Source organism: Hibiscus syriacus, unplaced genomic scaffold, assembly GCF_006381635.1.
Source record: "Hibiscus syriacus cultivar Baekdansim isolate YM2019G1 unplaced genomic scaffold, ASM638163v2 tig00003398_pilon, whole genome shotgun sequence".
NCBI lineage: Eukaryota > Viridiplantae > Streptophyta > Magnoliopsida > Malvales > Malvaceae > Hibiscus > Hibiscus syriacus.
This window is the reverse complement of record NW_024061969.1, coordinates 2,220,905-2,233,425: the sequence shown is the minus strand read 5'-3', so window position 1 is coordinate 2,233,425 and position 12,521 is coordinate 2,220,905. Positions and strand designations below refer to the sequence as shown.

The window sequence follows — 12,521 nt, the reverse complement described above, 5'->3', positions numbered from 1 at the left end:
TCTCTATTTTTCTTTTTTAACTTTCGAAAACTGATCCCCTTTTTGGTTACCTTTGGTTGATTTTAGGGTTGCTTCTTCTCTTGATTTGCACGCCTGATGGATTTGAGTGCTCAGTTGGTAGGGATATGATAACCTAGATTCTAGAATAAGATTTGGGGATTTATTTGGATTTTTTCCTGATTTTTATCTATTTTTCAGTGTTTGATGGGCTTTCGATCACTGTAGGTTATAACATCGGTGTCAGAGGCTGTCAGAGGAGGCTTAAGAGTCAACGATGACGGCTCATGCGTCTCGGGAGTATGATGGTGCATTGCACGTGCAGTTTGGTGGCTGACTCCGATTGGCGATGGTAGTTGGTTATCATTTAGGGTTTTAAACCCTAATCCCTGAAGTGATATAGACAATTGGATGGGTCCAGATCCAAGGGTTCTAAGAGATATGACGACAAACCAAAAGGTCAGAAAACCTTAGATGGGTTTGGGTGCTCCAGCGGGTTTGGATCGGGTCGAACCTTTGACCTTGGGTCTGGATCGGGTCGAACCTTTGACCTTGGGTCCTCTGAATTTCTTCAGTTGGATCAGCTACTGGGCTTTGGGTGGTATCTGGGTCATCAGAGTGGGCTGCTGGATTGGGCTTCTGTGATTGTAGTTGGGTCTTGGGGACTTGGGCTTTGATGTAATCTGGTTTGGGCTTCAAGGCCTGTAAAAATGATGTATTTAAAATAATAATAATAATAATAATAATAATAATAACAATAATAATAATAACAATAATAATAATAATAATAATAATAATAATAATAATAATAATAATAATAATAATAATAATAATAATAATAATACTAATACTAATAATTTTATAGGCACGGACAAAAATGAGTGTCTACAGAAGGGTTGTAATATTTGTGTTATATGTTTATATTCAGATTAACAAACTAGAGGTTGAAAATAATTAGGGTAAATATATATTTTAGTACCTAAAATTCTTTTTAAGGTATAATTTGGTGTCTAAACTTTTTTAATTAAATTGGATACTTGAACTTAACTTTAAGGTTTAATGCTATAGTTGCAGCATAAAAAAAGGAAAAAAATTAAGTGGAAATGGCGTTTGAAAATGGCGTTTAGGGTTTTGAATGTGTTAGAAGCACGAGTTGTTTGAACACTTAATTCATACTGCATGCAGGGGCGGATGAAGGGTTTTCTACAGGGTGATATTGAAATTCAAATTTTTTTATGTTAGTAATTTATTTTATTGAAGGTATCTATCTTGAAATTTTATTTGTCAATTTCATACGAAAAATTTATATTATTAGTATACATGTATTCGCTTTCAAAAATATTTTTAGATCTAACACTGCGTACATCCAATTCTCTTTTCCATAAGATAGAAAATTGGTTTCTGTCGTGTTTAAGATACTATACTTAAATCACATTAGTGAACAATTAGGAAGTGTAAGTCACAATTTAAATAGTTGCAATCGGTTGTAGTAGCGGATCCAAAAATATTTTTTAGGGTAGGCACACATATATATTAATCACATAAAATTTTTATACAGGTGGACACAGATAAAATTTCTGTGTGGACACAATCATTAAAATAAGTAATTATTCAAAGAAAATTCATATTTTAGGGTGGACACGTGCCCACTTTTAATCCTTAATAGATCTGTCACTGATAAGTTGTAAATGAAAATTTTATTAATTTCGTAACTCTTTAGAATATATTGAGTAAAATTTTAGATTAAAATTGAAAATATTACCTTCTATATAATAAAAAAAGGTAAATTGCATAACTATTATAATTGCAACATAAAAAATTACCGTCAATATTTTCGCTTGTAACTTATATTATTACCAATTGTATATGCTTTTAGAGTAGACAAACATAATATTTTAGGATAAAACCTATGTCAATATAACATTTTCAGTTGTAATTAAAATTATTATTAATTATGTAATTTTTAAAGTAAACTTGATAATATTTTTGGTATCAGACAAAACTGAAATAATTAATAATGAAGTCCAATGTTTTCAAATTTTCTTTTGATTTGCTAATTAGTTTGCTTATTTTGAATGGAATGACGTGCAATAAAAGACTCAAACCTAACCATTACAGTGAAGCTACAGTGACTGCACTTCATTTTTCGTTCAATGACCGCTAATTATATTTTATGTTTTGAATTTTATAGCCTCCCTCTGCTAAAAGTTTTGACACGTTCCTCCCTTTTTTTCTTTCTTTCTTCATAAGCAATTTCTCCTGTGTCTAAGGTTCCCAATAGAACAGCTCCATGTCAATTAAACAAGGCAATTTCAAGTTTAAAACTCGAGTCTCAGCATCTGCAGTCCTCTCTTATCCCGAGCTGTGACCTCTATACCAAATGAAATCTGCCCGAATATCGCAAGCTTCGGTTTTATGATAAACTTGGGAAATCATCCAGGTATAACAACGATCATTTTCCGTTCGTAATAGGCGGCAGCTATCGGTCAGATACTCGAAAGGTATGAAACAGATTAAAAAAGGCGTAAGTTGACACAGACTATTTTGTACATTAGCAAGCTATTTGAATACATGGTCCAAAAACATGGGACATTGCCGCTGGTGCTACGGTACAAGGTTGATTTTGTAATTATGTACCAGGGTTTTCTATTATAAATAGAGATGTAACCTAGACCTAAAATATTATTGAATAAAAACTTCTAGCGCCGCCTAGGCACCGAGGACGTAAGCACATTGCCGAACCTCGTAAAATTCTCGTGTTCTTTTGTTTTCTTTACCCGTTTTCGTCAACAATAAATGTACATAAGCATCCAAAATTTTCTATAGTTGGTTGAGTTTGGACTGGACTGCTATCGAGTTATCAATTCTATTGGTAAACTCAAGTATATTCAACAACACAAAACATATCATGAGCTGCTCATTATGCAGACTCTTTATACAAGAAATATAAGCAGTTACAACCATACTAACAGCATAACCAACTCCTAACAGACTCCCAGCAACTAACTGCCACTTACACAGATTACTTGCATGCACACATGCATATACCTCTAATATTCCCCCCTACATCTTCTCCTTTCTCCCTTCATCGTTGCACAACGCATACCTTCTCACGAAACTCTTCAAATGCTTCTTTTGACAAGGGTTTAGTGAACCCATCAGCTACCTGATGTGCAGCTGGAACATAATTGACACAAATATGCCCAGCAGCCACCTTTTCCCTTACAAAGTGCACATCCAATTCTACATGCTTGGATTGTGCATGATATATTGGATTGGCACTCATAGCCACTGCACTAGTGTTGTCACACCAAATTACAGATTTTCCTTGCTGTTGTAAGCCTAGATCGGTTAACAACGTGCTGATCCATGTGACTTCAGCTGCAGCATCAGCCACACTTTTATATTCTGCTTCCATGGTGCTTCTTGACACTGAACGTTGCTTCTTCGAATTCCATGCAACAAGGCACTTGCCTATGAACACTCCATAGCCTGACACTGACCTTCGATCATCCAGATTAGCACCCCAGTCAGCATCTGCAAAGGCTGAGATTACCACTCTGTTGTCAACTGGAGAAAATCGTAACCCGTAGTTTACAGTACCTGCTAGGTACCGAAGAATTCTTTTCACTGCAGCAAGATGTGTTACTCGAGGAGCATGCATAAACTGGGCTACTTTGCCCACACTCAAGGACAAATCAGGCCGAGTATGACAAAGATAAAGGAGTGAGCCCACTATGCTCCTATACTCGCTCGCATCCTCTAACAAATCTCCTTCTTCGCGAGTCAATTTGCAAGCCAATGTCATAGGCGTAGAGCATGCAGCAGCTGTTTTCATGCCAGCTTTCTCCAGTAGTTCTAACGCAAACTTCCTTTGGCTAAGAACAAGTGAGTTGCTCGTCCTTAGTACTTCAATGCCAAGGAAGTAGCTTAACATACCCAAATCCTTGAGGGAAAATCTGTCTTGCAGCATAGCAACAACTGTTTTAATCCCATTGGACGACCCTCCCGTGATCAGTATATCATCTACATACACCAATAAATACACTCGATCACTGCTGCTGCCTTTAAAGAACAAGGATGAGTCTGCCCGTGACACGTTAAATCCTATTTCCAGTAGCGCTTCTTTTAACTTGGAGTGCCAATTGCGAGGTGCCTGCTTCAAACCATACAGGGCCTTCTGCAGTTTGCATACCACGATGGAACCATCATCAGACATCTGCTCAAAGCCAGGTGGTTGATGCATAAATACGTCCTCCTTAAGATCTCCGTTGAGAAAGGCATTGTTTATGTCTATATGCCTCAGCTCCCATGCGTTAGACACAGCCATGGTGAGAATTACATTCACTGTGCTGAATTTAACCACTGGACTGAAGGTATCGCAGAAATCATGCCCAGGAACTTGAGTGAATCCCTTAGCCACTAACCGAGCCTTGTACCGAAGAATTGAGCCATCAGGATTGTGTTTGAGCTTAAACAACCACTTGCATCCAATTGCAGTTCGCCCAGGTGGAAGCTTAACCAGTGTCCATGTTTCATTCTTTTGTAATGCATCGATTTCAGCCTGAACAGCATTCTTCCAATCTGAAGACTGCATTGCTTCCTTTATATTCGTAGGTACTTCATTGTCAAAGTGACTTGAGAATGCCTTTGGTTTAAAAACACCACATTTACTCCTTGTCAACATGGGATGAGCATTCTGCAGCTGATGTGTTTCAGCTTGTTCACTAGATTCCTGCATTGATGTTTGGCTACTGCTACTTGCATCACCATGTTCTTCGAGAGGTTCAGCAGTCTCATTATTCAGTTGTTCCGAGTGCTGCTCAACATGACCACTACTGCTCCCCTGTAAGTCAGTATTGTCTTCCATGTGTAGGCCAGACTCTGTATGTGGATTAGGATTCTCCTCATATGGTGGTGATGAACTCTCCAGAAACTCATTAACACTTTGACTATTGCCATCTTGGTTGTCACCTTGCACATCTTGAAGCAACCTGATATTTGAAACGATTTCAAGTTCCTGGGGGCAGTACATATTTTTATCAGCGTTTGTTGAGAGGCTGCATTTTTCTTTAAAAGGGAATGTCCATTCATCAAACACCACGTGCCTCGATATGTATACACGGCCATCTTGAGCTAGACATTGATACCCTTTATGTTGTGGACTCACACCCAGGTATGTGCATGGCTTGGATCGAAAGTCCAGCTTGTGTCTCTGAAATGACCGAAGATGGGGAAAACATAAACACCCAAAAACTTTAAGCATGTTGTAATCCGGTTGCTTACCATACAACTTCTCAAAGGGAGAAACTCCTTGAAGAACTTTTGTTGGTAGCTTGTTGATGACACTTACGGCAGTAGTCATAGCATATGACCAGAATTTAATGGGCATTGAGGCTTGAGACAACAGCACTAGTGCCAGCTCAACTAGATGTCGATGTCTCCTTTCGACCTTGCCATTTTGCTCAGACGTATGCGGGCATGTTAACCTGTGTACAATTCCATCCTTGGCTAAAATGTCAGTAAACAATCTAAACTCCCCTCCCCAGTCACTTTGGACTGCTTTGATGGACACTCCAAATTGTGTATGTATCATTTTATGAAACAGCTGAAACGCTATAACAGCTTGGGATTTAGTGCGAAGTAGATAAATCCATGTATATCGAGTATAAGCATCAACAAACGATATGTAGTAGCGAAAACCATTTGAAGAAATATGAGGAGGCCCCCACAAATCAGTATGTACAAGTTGAAAAGGAGAGTTGTATTCAGTAATAGATTGCACAAATGGGAGTTTGTGACTTTTGCCTACATGACAGGCAACACAAGTTTTGTTAACATCAACCGAGAGCTTTACATCAAGAACCTTTGCTATTTTGTTAAGAGTGTCAAACGAGGGATGACCTAGACGCCTGTGCCACAACTCAGCTACTGGAAGAGACTTCGAAACTATATTGACATCACCTTTGATTGCTGTACATGCTTTCTCAAAAGAGTATAACCCATCTGCCTCTTTACCACTCAACAAGACTTGCCCAGTTGTTTCATCACGAACATAGCATTTCGTTGCATGGAACTCAAGAAAGACTCTATTATCCCTAGCAAGCTTAGAGACGGAGAGAAGATTTTTGGTTATATGCGGGACATGTAAAAGTTCATTTAGCATTAATACACGTGAAGTAGAAGATAAAGCAGCTTTGCCGATGCTATCAATACCAAGTGCTACTCCATTACCAACAGTTAACTTACCTGGCCCAAGAAATTCAGATTGGCTTATCATATTAGATGCATCCGGAGTAACGTGGTGTGTCGCTCCCGAGTCTACTACCCATCGATCAGCAGCTGCAGTAACCACATTTGCCTGTGGTTGTGTGCTAGGAGAAGCACCATCCACACATCCATTAGAGCAGCGTTCACAGCCTGAACTGGTTTTCCCAGAATTATTCCCAGAATTATAGTGCACACTGGCTGAGCCTTCTTTAGTTGAACCATAACCATCAGTTGCTACACATGTGAACTCCTCATCATATCGATACCAGCACCGATCGACTAAATGTCCAAGCTTACCACAAAGTTGGCATTGTAATCGGGTTCGCCCACGCCCCCTGCCATGGTTTCTCATACCAGATGCATGAGCAGAATGACTTGGCCTGTAGTCTTGGCGGTTAGAACCATTGAAATGTCCTCGACTTGTACTGCCCTGTGCAAGATTCGCACTCACTGGTAGCAAATCAGTTTGTTCATCAAAACCTGCCAGTTGGGATTCTGCATCCATTAGCATTGTATAAATGCTATCTAAAGACAATGTTTCTTTCATAGTTGTTATAATGGCCATGAACGGTTGGTATTCACGAGGTAGCCCTTTCAAGATTGTAACAATGCGTTCAATATGGGAGATAGCACTTCCACACGAGGCAAGCGCATCACACACCTCTTTTACTCGTGTAAGGTAGACACGCATGCTGTCCCCGCCCTTCTTCAACGAGTGAAGCTTGTAATGCAGATTCATTAAGGCTGTAGTCGATCTGTTTGCAAAGAATTGCAGTACCGTTCGCCAAACTGCTGCAGCAGTTTCTGCTCCCACGAACTGAGGAAGGAGGTGAGGGCTGATGGTCGAAAGCAGCCAAGAAGCTACAGCACTATCTTGTGCAATAAACTCTTCATAGCTGTCATTGATACGTTCCACGCCATCATCATCTACGACAGTTTCTGATGGAGGCACCATGGCTCCTGTTAAAAGCCGTTCAAGACGATGACTCCGGATCGTTAACAAAATCTGCTGCTTCCACAACAAGAAGTTGGTCTCATCCAAGACGATGCTAACCTTCTTGTTCGAGAAATTCTTCACACCACCAATTGCAAGATCCATACTCGCAAGAATTCTACTAGCAGCGGAAAGGGGGAAAAAAAAAAAATACTTCAAGAATTACCCAGAACCACCTGCGATTGATACCATATCGAGTTATCAATTCTATTGGTAAACTCAAGTATATTCAACAACACAAAACATATCATGAGCTGCTCATTATGCAGACTCTTTATACAAGAAATATAAGCAGTTACAACCATACTAACAGCATAACCAACTCCTAACAGACTCCCAGCAACTAACTGCCACTTACACAGATTACTTGCATGCACACATGCATATACCTCTAATAACTGCAGATAGAGATAGCATCTATTCGGAATCTAGCTCGATACAGTAAATTGTTGGAAGAAAGTTTGTTAATGAAATAAAAATTCCGTCATTTTGGCATCCGCATTAGGAACTTTAAAGTCCTTTGTCTTTTTCCTCAGTTCATTGAGCTCCATATCAATCTCGGCGTCTTGATACGGAAATGCCTTGTTTGTGCTAGCAGAACCAGTTCTTCCTGGTGGAAGCTCTCCTTTCTGTTGGTCAAAAGAAGAGGCAAAAAGAAAAAAAGAAAAACTTCGAGTTTGAGTTTTGACCGTGGGGAATTTCATTTCCTTCTCAAACCACTAAGACTCCGTAGTTTCCGAAGCCATAACAGGGAAAGTAAAAACCTTATGCAAAAGAAGATTCTGAATGTGAAAGGCCTACATATGTGCAGCAGTACATTGCATTCTCATTACAAACTTTCAGGTTGCAGACAATCCAGAATATGAAACCCAATATTTCTGACTAATAAAATACCAAAATACTAATGATTTATCTTCAAATTACAATAATAATATTACTAATCCCGAATAATATGACCTGTTTTATGCCACAACCACAAAAAAATGGATACCATATCAAATTGGCTGTCCATCTATTTTCAGTTCAGGGACCTTACCGGAAAACCAGTTTTGTATTTCCAATTTTAGGGGAAACTCAACAGAAACATATAAATCGTATGTCCCAATTTCAAAAAGATTCAAGCACATAACTACAGCTAAATTGACATTTCCTATTTACACCGTCAACAAGCCATTATGTCGTTATCGGGCATATGATGCCCACCACCATCAATCACGAATATTATTGCATACCAACAAGAGAAATTTGACTATAGAAAGTTTAAGTGAGATTTAAAGAATGCAAATAAAGATAGAGCAGTCACTACCTTTCCTTCAATATCATCGGTGGTTAACTGCCCAAGAGCTTCTGCTTCAGACTCCATAGCCATAACCGGCCCAGGAAAAAAAGAAAAAGAAGATATGGTCAGTATGTAGTGATCAAGAACTGCATTTGGCAATGAGGGATTTCAAATCATCAGGTGCATGATTAGGATGATATCTAACAATGTATTTGAATCTTCAGTTCTTTTTTAATCACCTATGATTCATGAATATCCAAACATGAAAATGGGAATATCATCCTCCAAAGGCTTTGTATATACAGGAAATAATTAAGGGGAAAAAAAAGATACCCATGTCCACTACACACCCAATTCCAAGTGACATAGATTGTAGTTCTAAATAATATATGATTACTAATAGCATGACTTTTACGCAAAGGATTATTAATAAATGGTATCCTTTATATTTCTCTGAGCAATAGGTAGTTTTGAGATATTAATAAATGATATAAAACACCCTTCAACACTCAACTTGACACCAATCACGAACTTCATGTCTAGTAACCTACTGAAAATATAAAGGATATCACACAAGTCAGAAATTGTCAAGAACCTGAATTGGAATCTCCTGCCTCAGAAATTAACATAGGTATAGAATCTTCTTCTAGTGGACTTGTTCCATTTGTTAATAGCTCAAAATTGCCTATTGCTCAGAGAACATCACTAGACAATATCTAGGGCATGTACATACAATTCAAACAATAACAACAATATTTGAGGACATCACTAGACAATATAGTTGACATAAAGTGCATAGGAAGAGACCAAATCCCATTAAATCTTACCTCTTTTTTTGTAGCTCCCTATCCGTCTTAGTGTTCAACATCAAGCTGGCCGTCGTATTATACATTCCTCATGCTCTGATCTTCCATTCAATGGAACCAAGCTCTCAACATAAGCAGTAGTGTGCATTGTTTCCTTATAAGCATAAATACCAAGATTTGTAAGCTCTTGTATGGAGGGATCAAATAAAACTAGTTCTTGATCCGAGCTCTCGAGAAACAACTCACCATTTTTCCAAAACCCCAAAGGCCTCTCAACTCCAAGAACATATTCAACACTTAATTGTTTAGTCCATGACTCATTCATAACCCATAAATCAAAAGACTTGTCAGTTCCTTCAATTGGGTAAAAAATAGCACAAAGCAATCCATTGAAGTCCAAAAGTTCCAAATAATATTGTTCTAAACTCCCACCAAATTCAGGCAGTGGTGAAGTTGAAAACTTTTTATTAACCATATAAAACGAAAGAATAAGGTGATCACTTCAAACTGTCTACCAATAAATAAACCCATTGACATAATTATTAAACAAAGTACAAGCAAAAGCATCAACCCCAGGAAATGAAATTTCCTTCCACGAATCTCTTTTAAGCGAATATAACTAAACTTGATCAATCGAATGACTATAAATGCTCATGCCTTCTTCATTTTCCCATGTAAAACAATTAGAAACAAATATTACAACTTTGAAGTCATCAGTTTGAGAATCATAATCAAAACCAAGGCGATCAAAACTATTGTATTCTAATCCAGGAGGGTGTTGGACTCTGGATTGAGGAAGGATTTTAAACTCTCTGGTAGTTGTGTTCCAAAGGGCAACATTATGTCCAACTATTGGCTCTGCTAAACACAATATTCCATTACAAGGACCATGAAATAAAGGTGCATGCACAATATTCTTGAAAAAGGGTAAGTGAATATTGTGTTTTACTCTAAATTTTGGTCTTTCTCGGTCCAAAGTTGATGGAAATAATGGATGTCATCACGGGTGTCACCATGACATCGTTTGAGGAGGAGATTAAGGTTATTGTTTTTGAGATTGTTCTGATGATGTTTGGTAATGAAATGAGGGGTTTCAAAAGATGAAGACCAGGGCTTACAAACGCACCGTCTTCATATGTTGATTGTTTGTTAACTAACAATTTTCATCCATATATGAACTCTTTTTCCCCAAATAAAATGTTAGAGGTTAAAGTGCTTGTATATATATATATATAGGGTCCAATTACACAGTGTAATATTTTTTATTTTTTCACAAATTTAGTACTGGTAAATGAGTGAAAATAGAAGAATGAGTTTAAATAGGAAATGAGAAGATATTCAATGAAAAAAATAAAGAATTAATCTCATTCAACTATCTCTACTCATCAAATAGTCCTAAATCTATATATAACTAAAAATATTTTACACTATATAAATGGAGATATATATATATATATATTCCTTCAAACCCTAAATTTTGATTTCAAGATTAATCAGGTTGTAGAAGGATAGCTAAATTATCACAAATTCAATAATCCAAAACCTCTAGTCTCATGTTTTGTTGTTGTTGCTAAATCCCTTCAATTTAATATTTAAATCAATAACAATAATAGTCAACAATTTGAGTTTAAGATTCATATTACATGCAGCAATCATGCATATTTGAGCAAGTTAAAATTTTATTTTATTAGAATTAAATAAGTCTGTAAATGAAATAAATGAACACGAATAAAAATATGTTCATGTTTGTTCGTTTAACTTTAACTGAACATGAACAACTAAATAAATATATTTTTATTATATCTCATATTCAAATTTGATCTAACCTATTAACATTTGTGAATAATAAAATTTTATTAAATCTATAAATGCATTTAAGAATTTTATTATTGTTACTTATTCTATTAATTTTGTTCATGAAATTTAAGGGAGACATCATAATATCTATAAGACAAAAGCCCATAATTGCATCATTTTCCTCTTTCCAAACCTTCTATGGTCAAGTTGATCCACGTGAATTGCTGTCACCAAAATCCATGTGTTTTTATATATGTTTTGCTAATGTTCAAGTTGATGACTAGGTTTATCGAAGGACTTAATTGAAAAAATAACCTCAAAGAATAGGAAGTAAAAGAAAAATAATATTGATAATGACATATACTTTCTTATGTTAATTTAATCCCCGAAATTAGGAGACCTACTTTTATAAAGTATTTTCTAAAAATAGTCAAGACTTTTATAATAAATTTATTGTATGAAAATAGACAATAATTAAATAACTTTTTGAATAAAATATTGTTTTGATTAAATAACATATTTAATTTAGACTGTATAAAATAAAAGTAATTTTTATTACTTTAATAATTATATAAAAATAACATAAATCAGGAACTCTAGATTATAAAGGTAAAATAATTATACCTATACAAATTATAGATGTCAACCAAATTTCGAAAACCATTTTCAATTCAAAAGTGATTAAAATTTATTTTCTTTAAAATGATAATTGATATAATAAAAATATCATTCCATATAATTTATATTTCATTATAAAAAATTTCATTCAAAATATTTTTTTATGAATAGTACCATTCTTAGTGAATTTGATGGAATTACCAATTAATGAATTAAGATCATTGCTTAAAGTGATATTGATAATGATTATGAAGAGAATGATGTCAATATATATTAATATATAGCTTTTTTAGTTAATGTGATAGATACTCAATTAATTAAAGTATTGAACATGTTTCTATTATTTATTATGAAATGATCTTGAAGATAGAATTATTGGAGCTTGTTGGTCACCATCAAAGATTAGTAATAAACTTTTCGATGTTAGCCTCGTTGCTAATTAAGTTTTTAAAGAAAGATAGTCCTTTAAAGATACTACATACAATAACTATGCATTTAGTTGAAAACAAGAGGCATTACGAGTTAATCAATTTGGGTTGGTGACCTGGTTTGAATAGAGACAACACGAAAATAGAAATTTTATTAGAAGTGGATATGTAACACCCGTAATCTGTATAATTATACCTATACAAATTATAGATGTCAACCAAATTTCGAAAACCATTTTCAATTCAAAAGTGATTAAAATTTATTTTCTTTAAAATGATAATTGATATAATAAAAATATCATTCCATATAATTTATATTTCATTATAAAAAA

General features: G+C 35.7%; 1 long non-coding RNA gene across 1 annotated transcript; it reads right to left on the bottom strand.

The window, feature by feature from the left end:
• Positions 1-531: 531 nt before the first annotated feature.
• On the bottom strand, positions 532-9,761 carry LOC120176641. Its single transcript, XR_005521340.1, has 3 exons — positions 9,558-9,761; positions 3,596-3,600; positions 532-541 (listed from the first exon to the last, which is right to left on the bottom strand). It is a non-coding gene; the product is annotated as an uncharacterized LOC120176641 (long non-coding RNA).
• Positions 9,762-12,521: the final 2,760 nt, after the last annotated feature.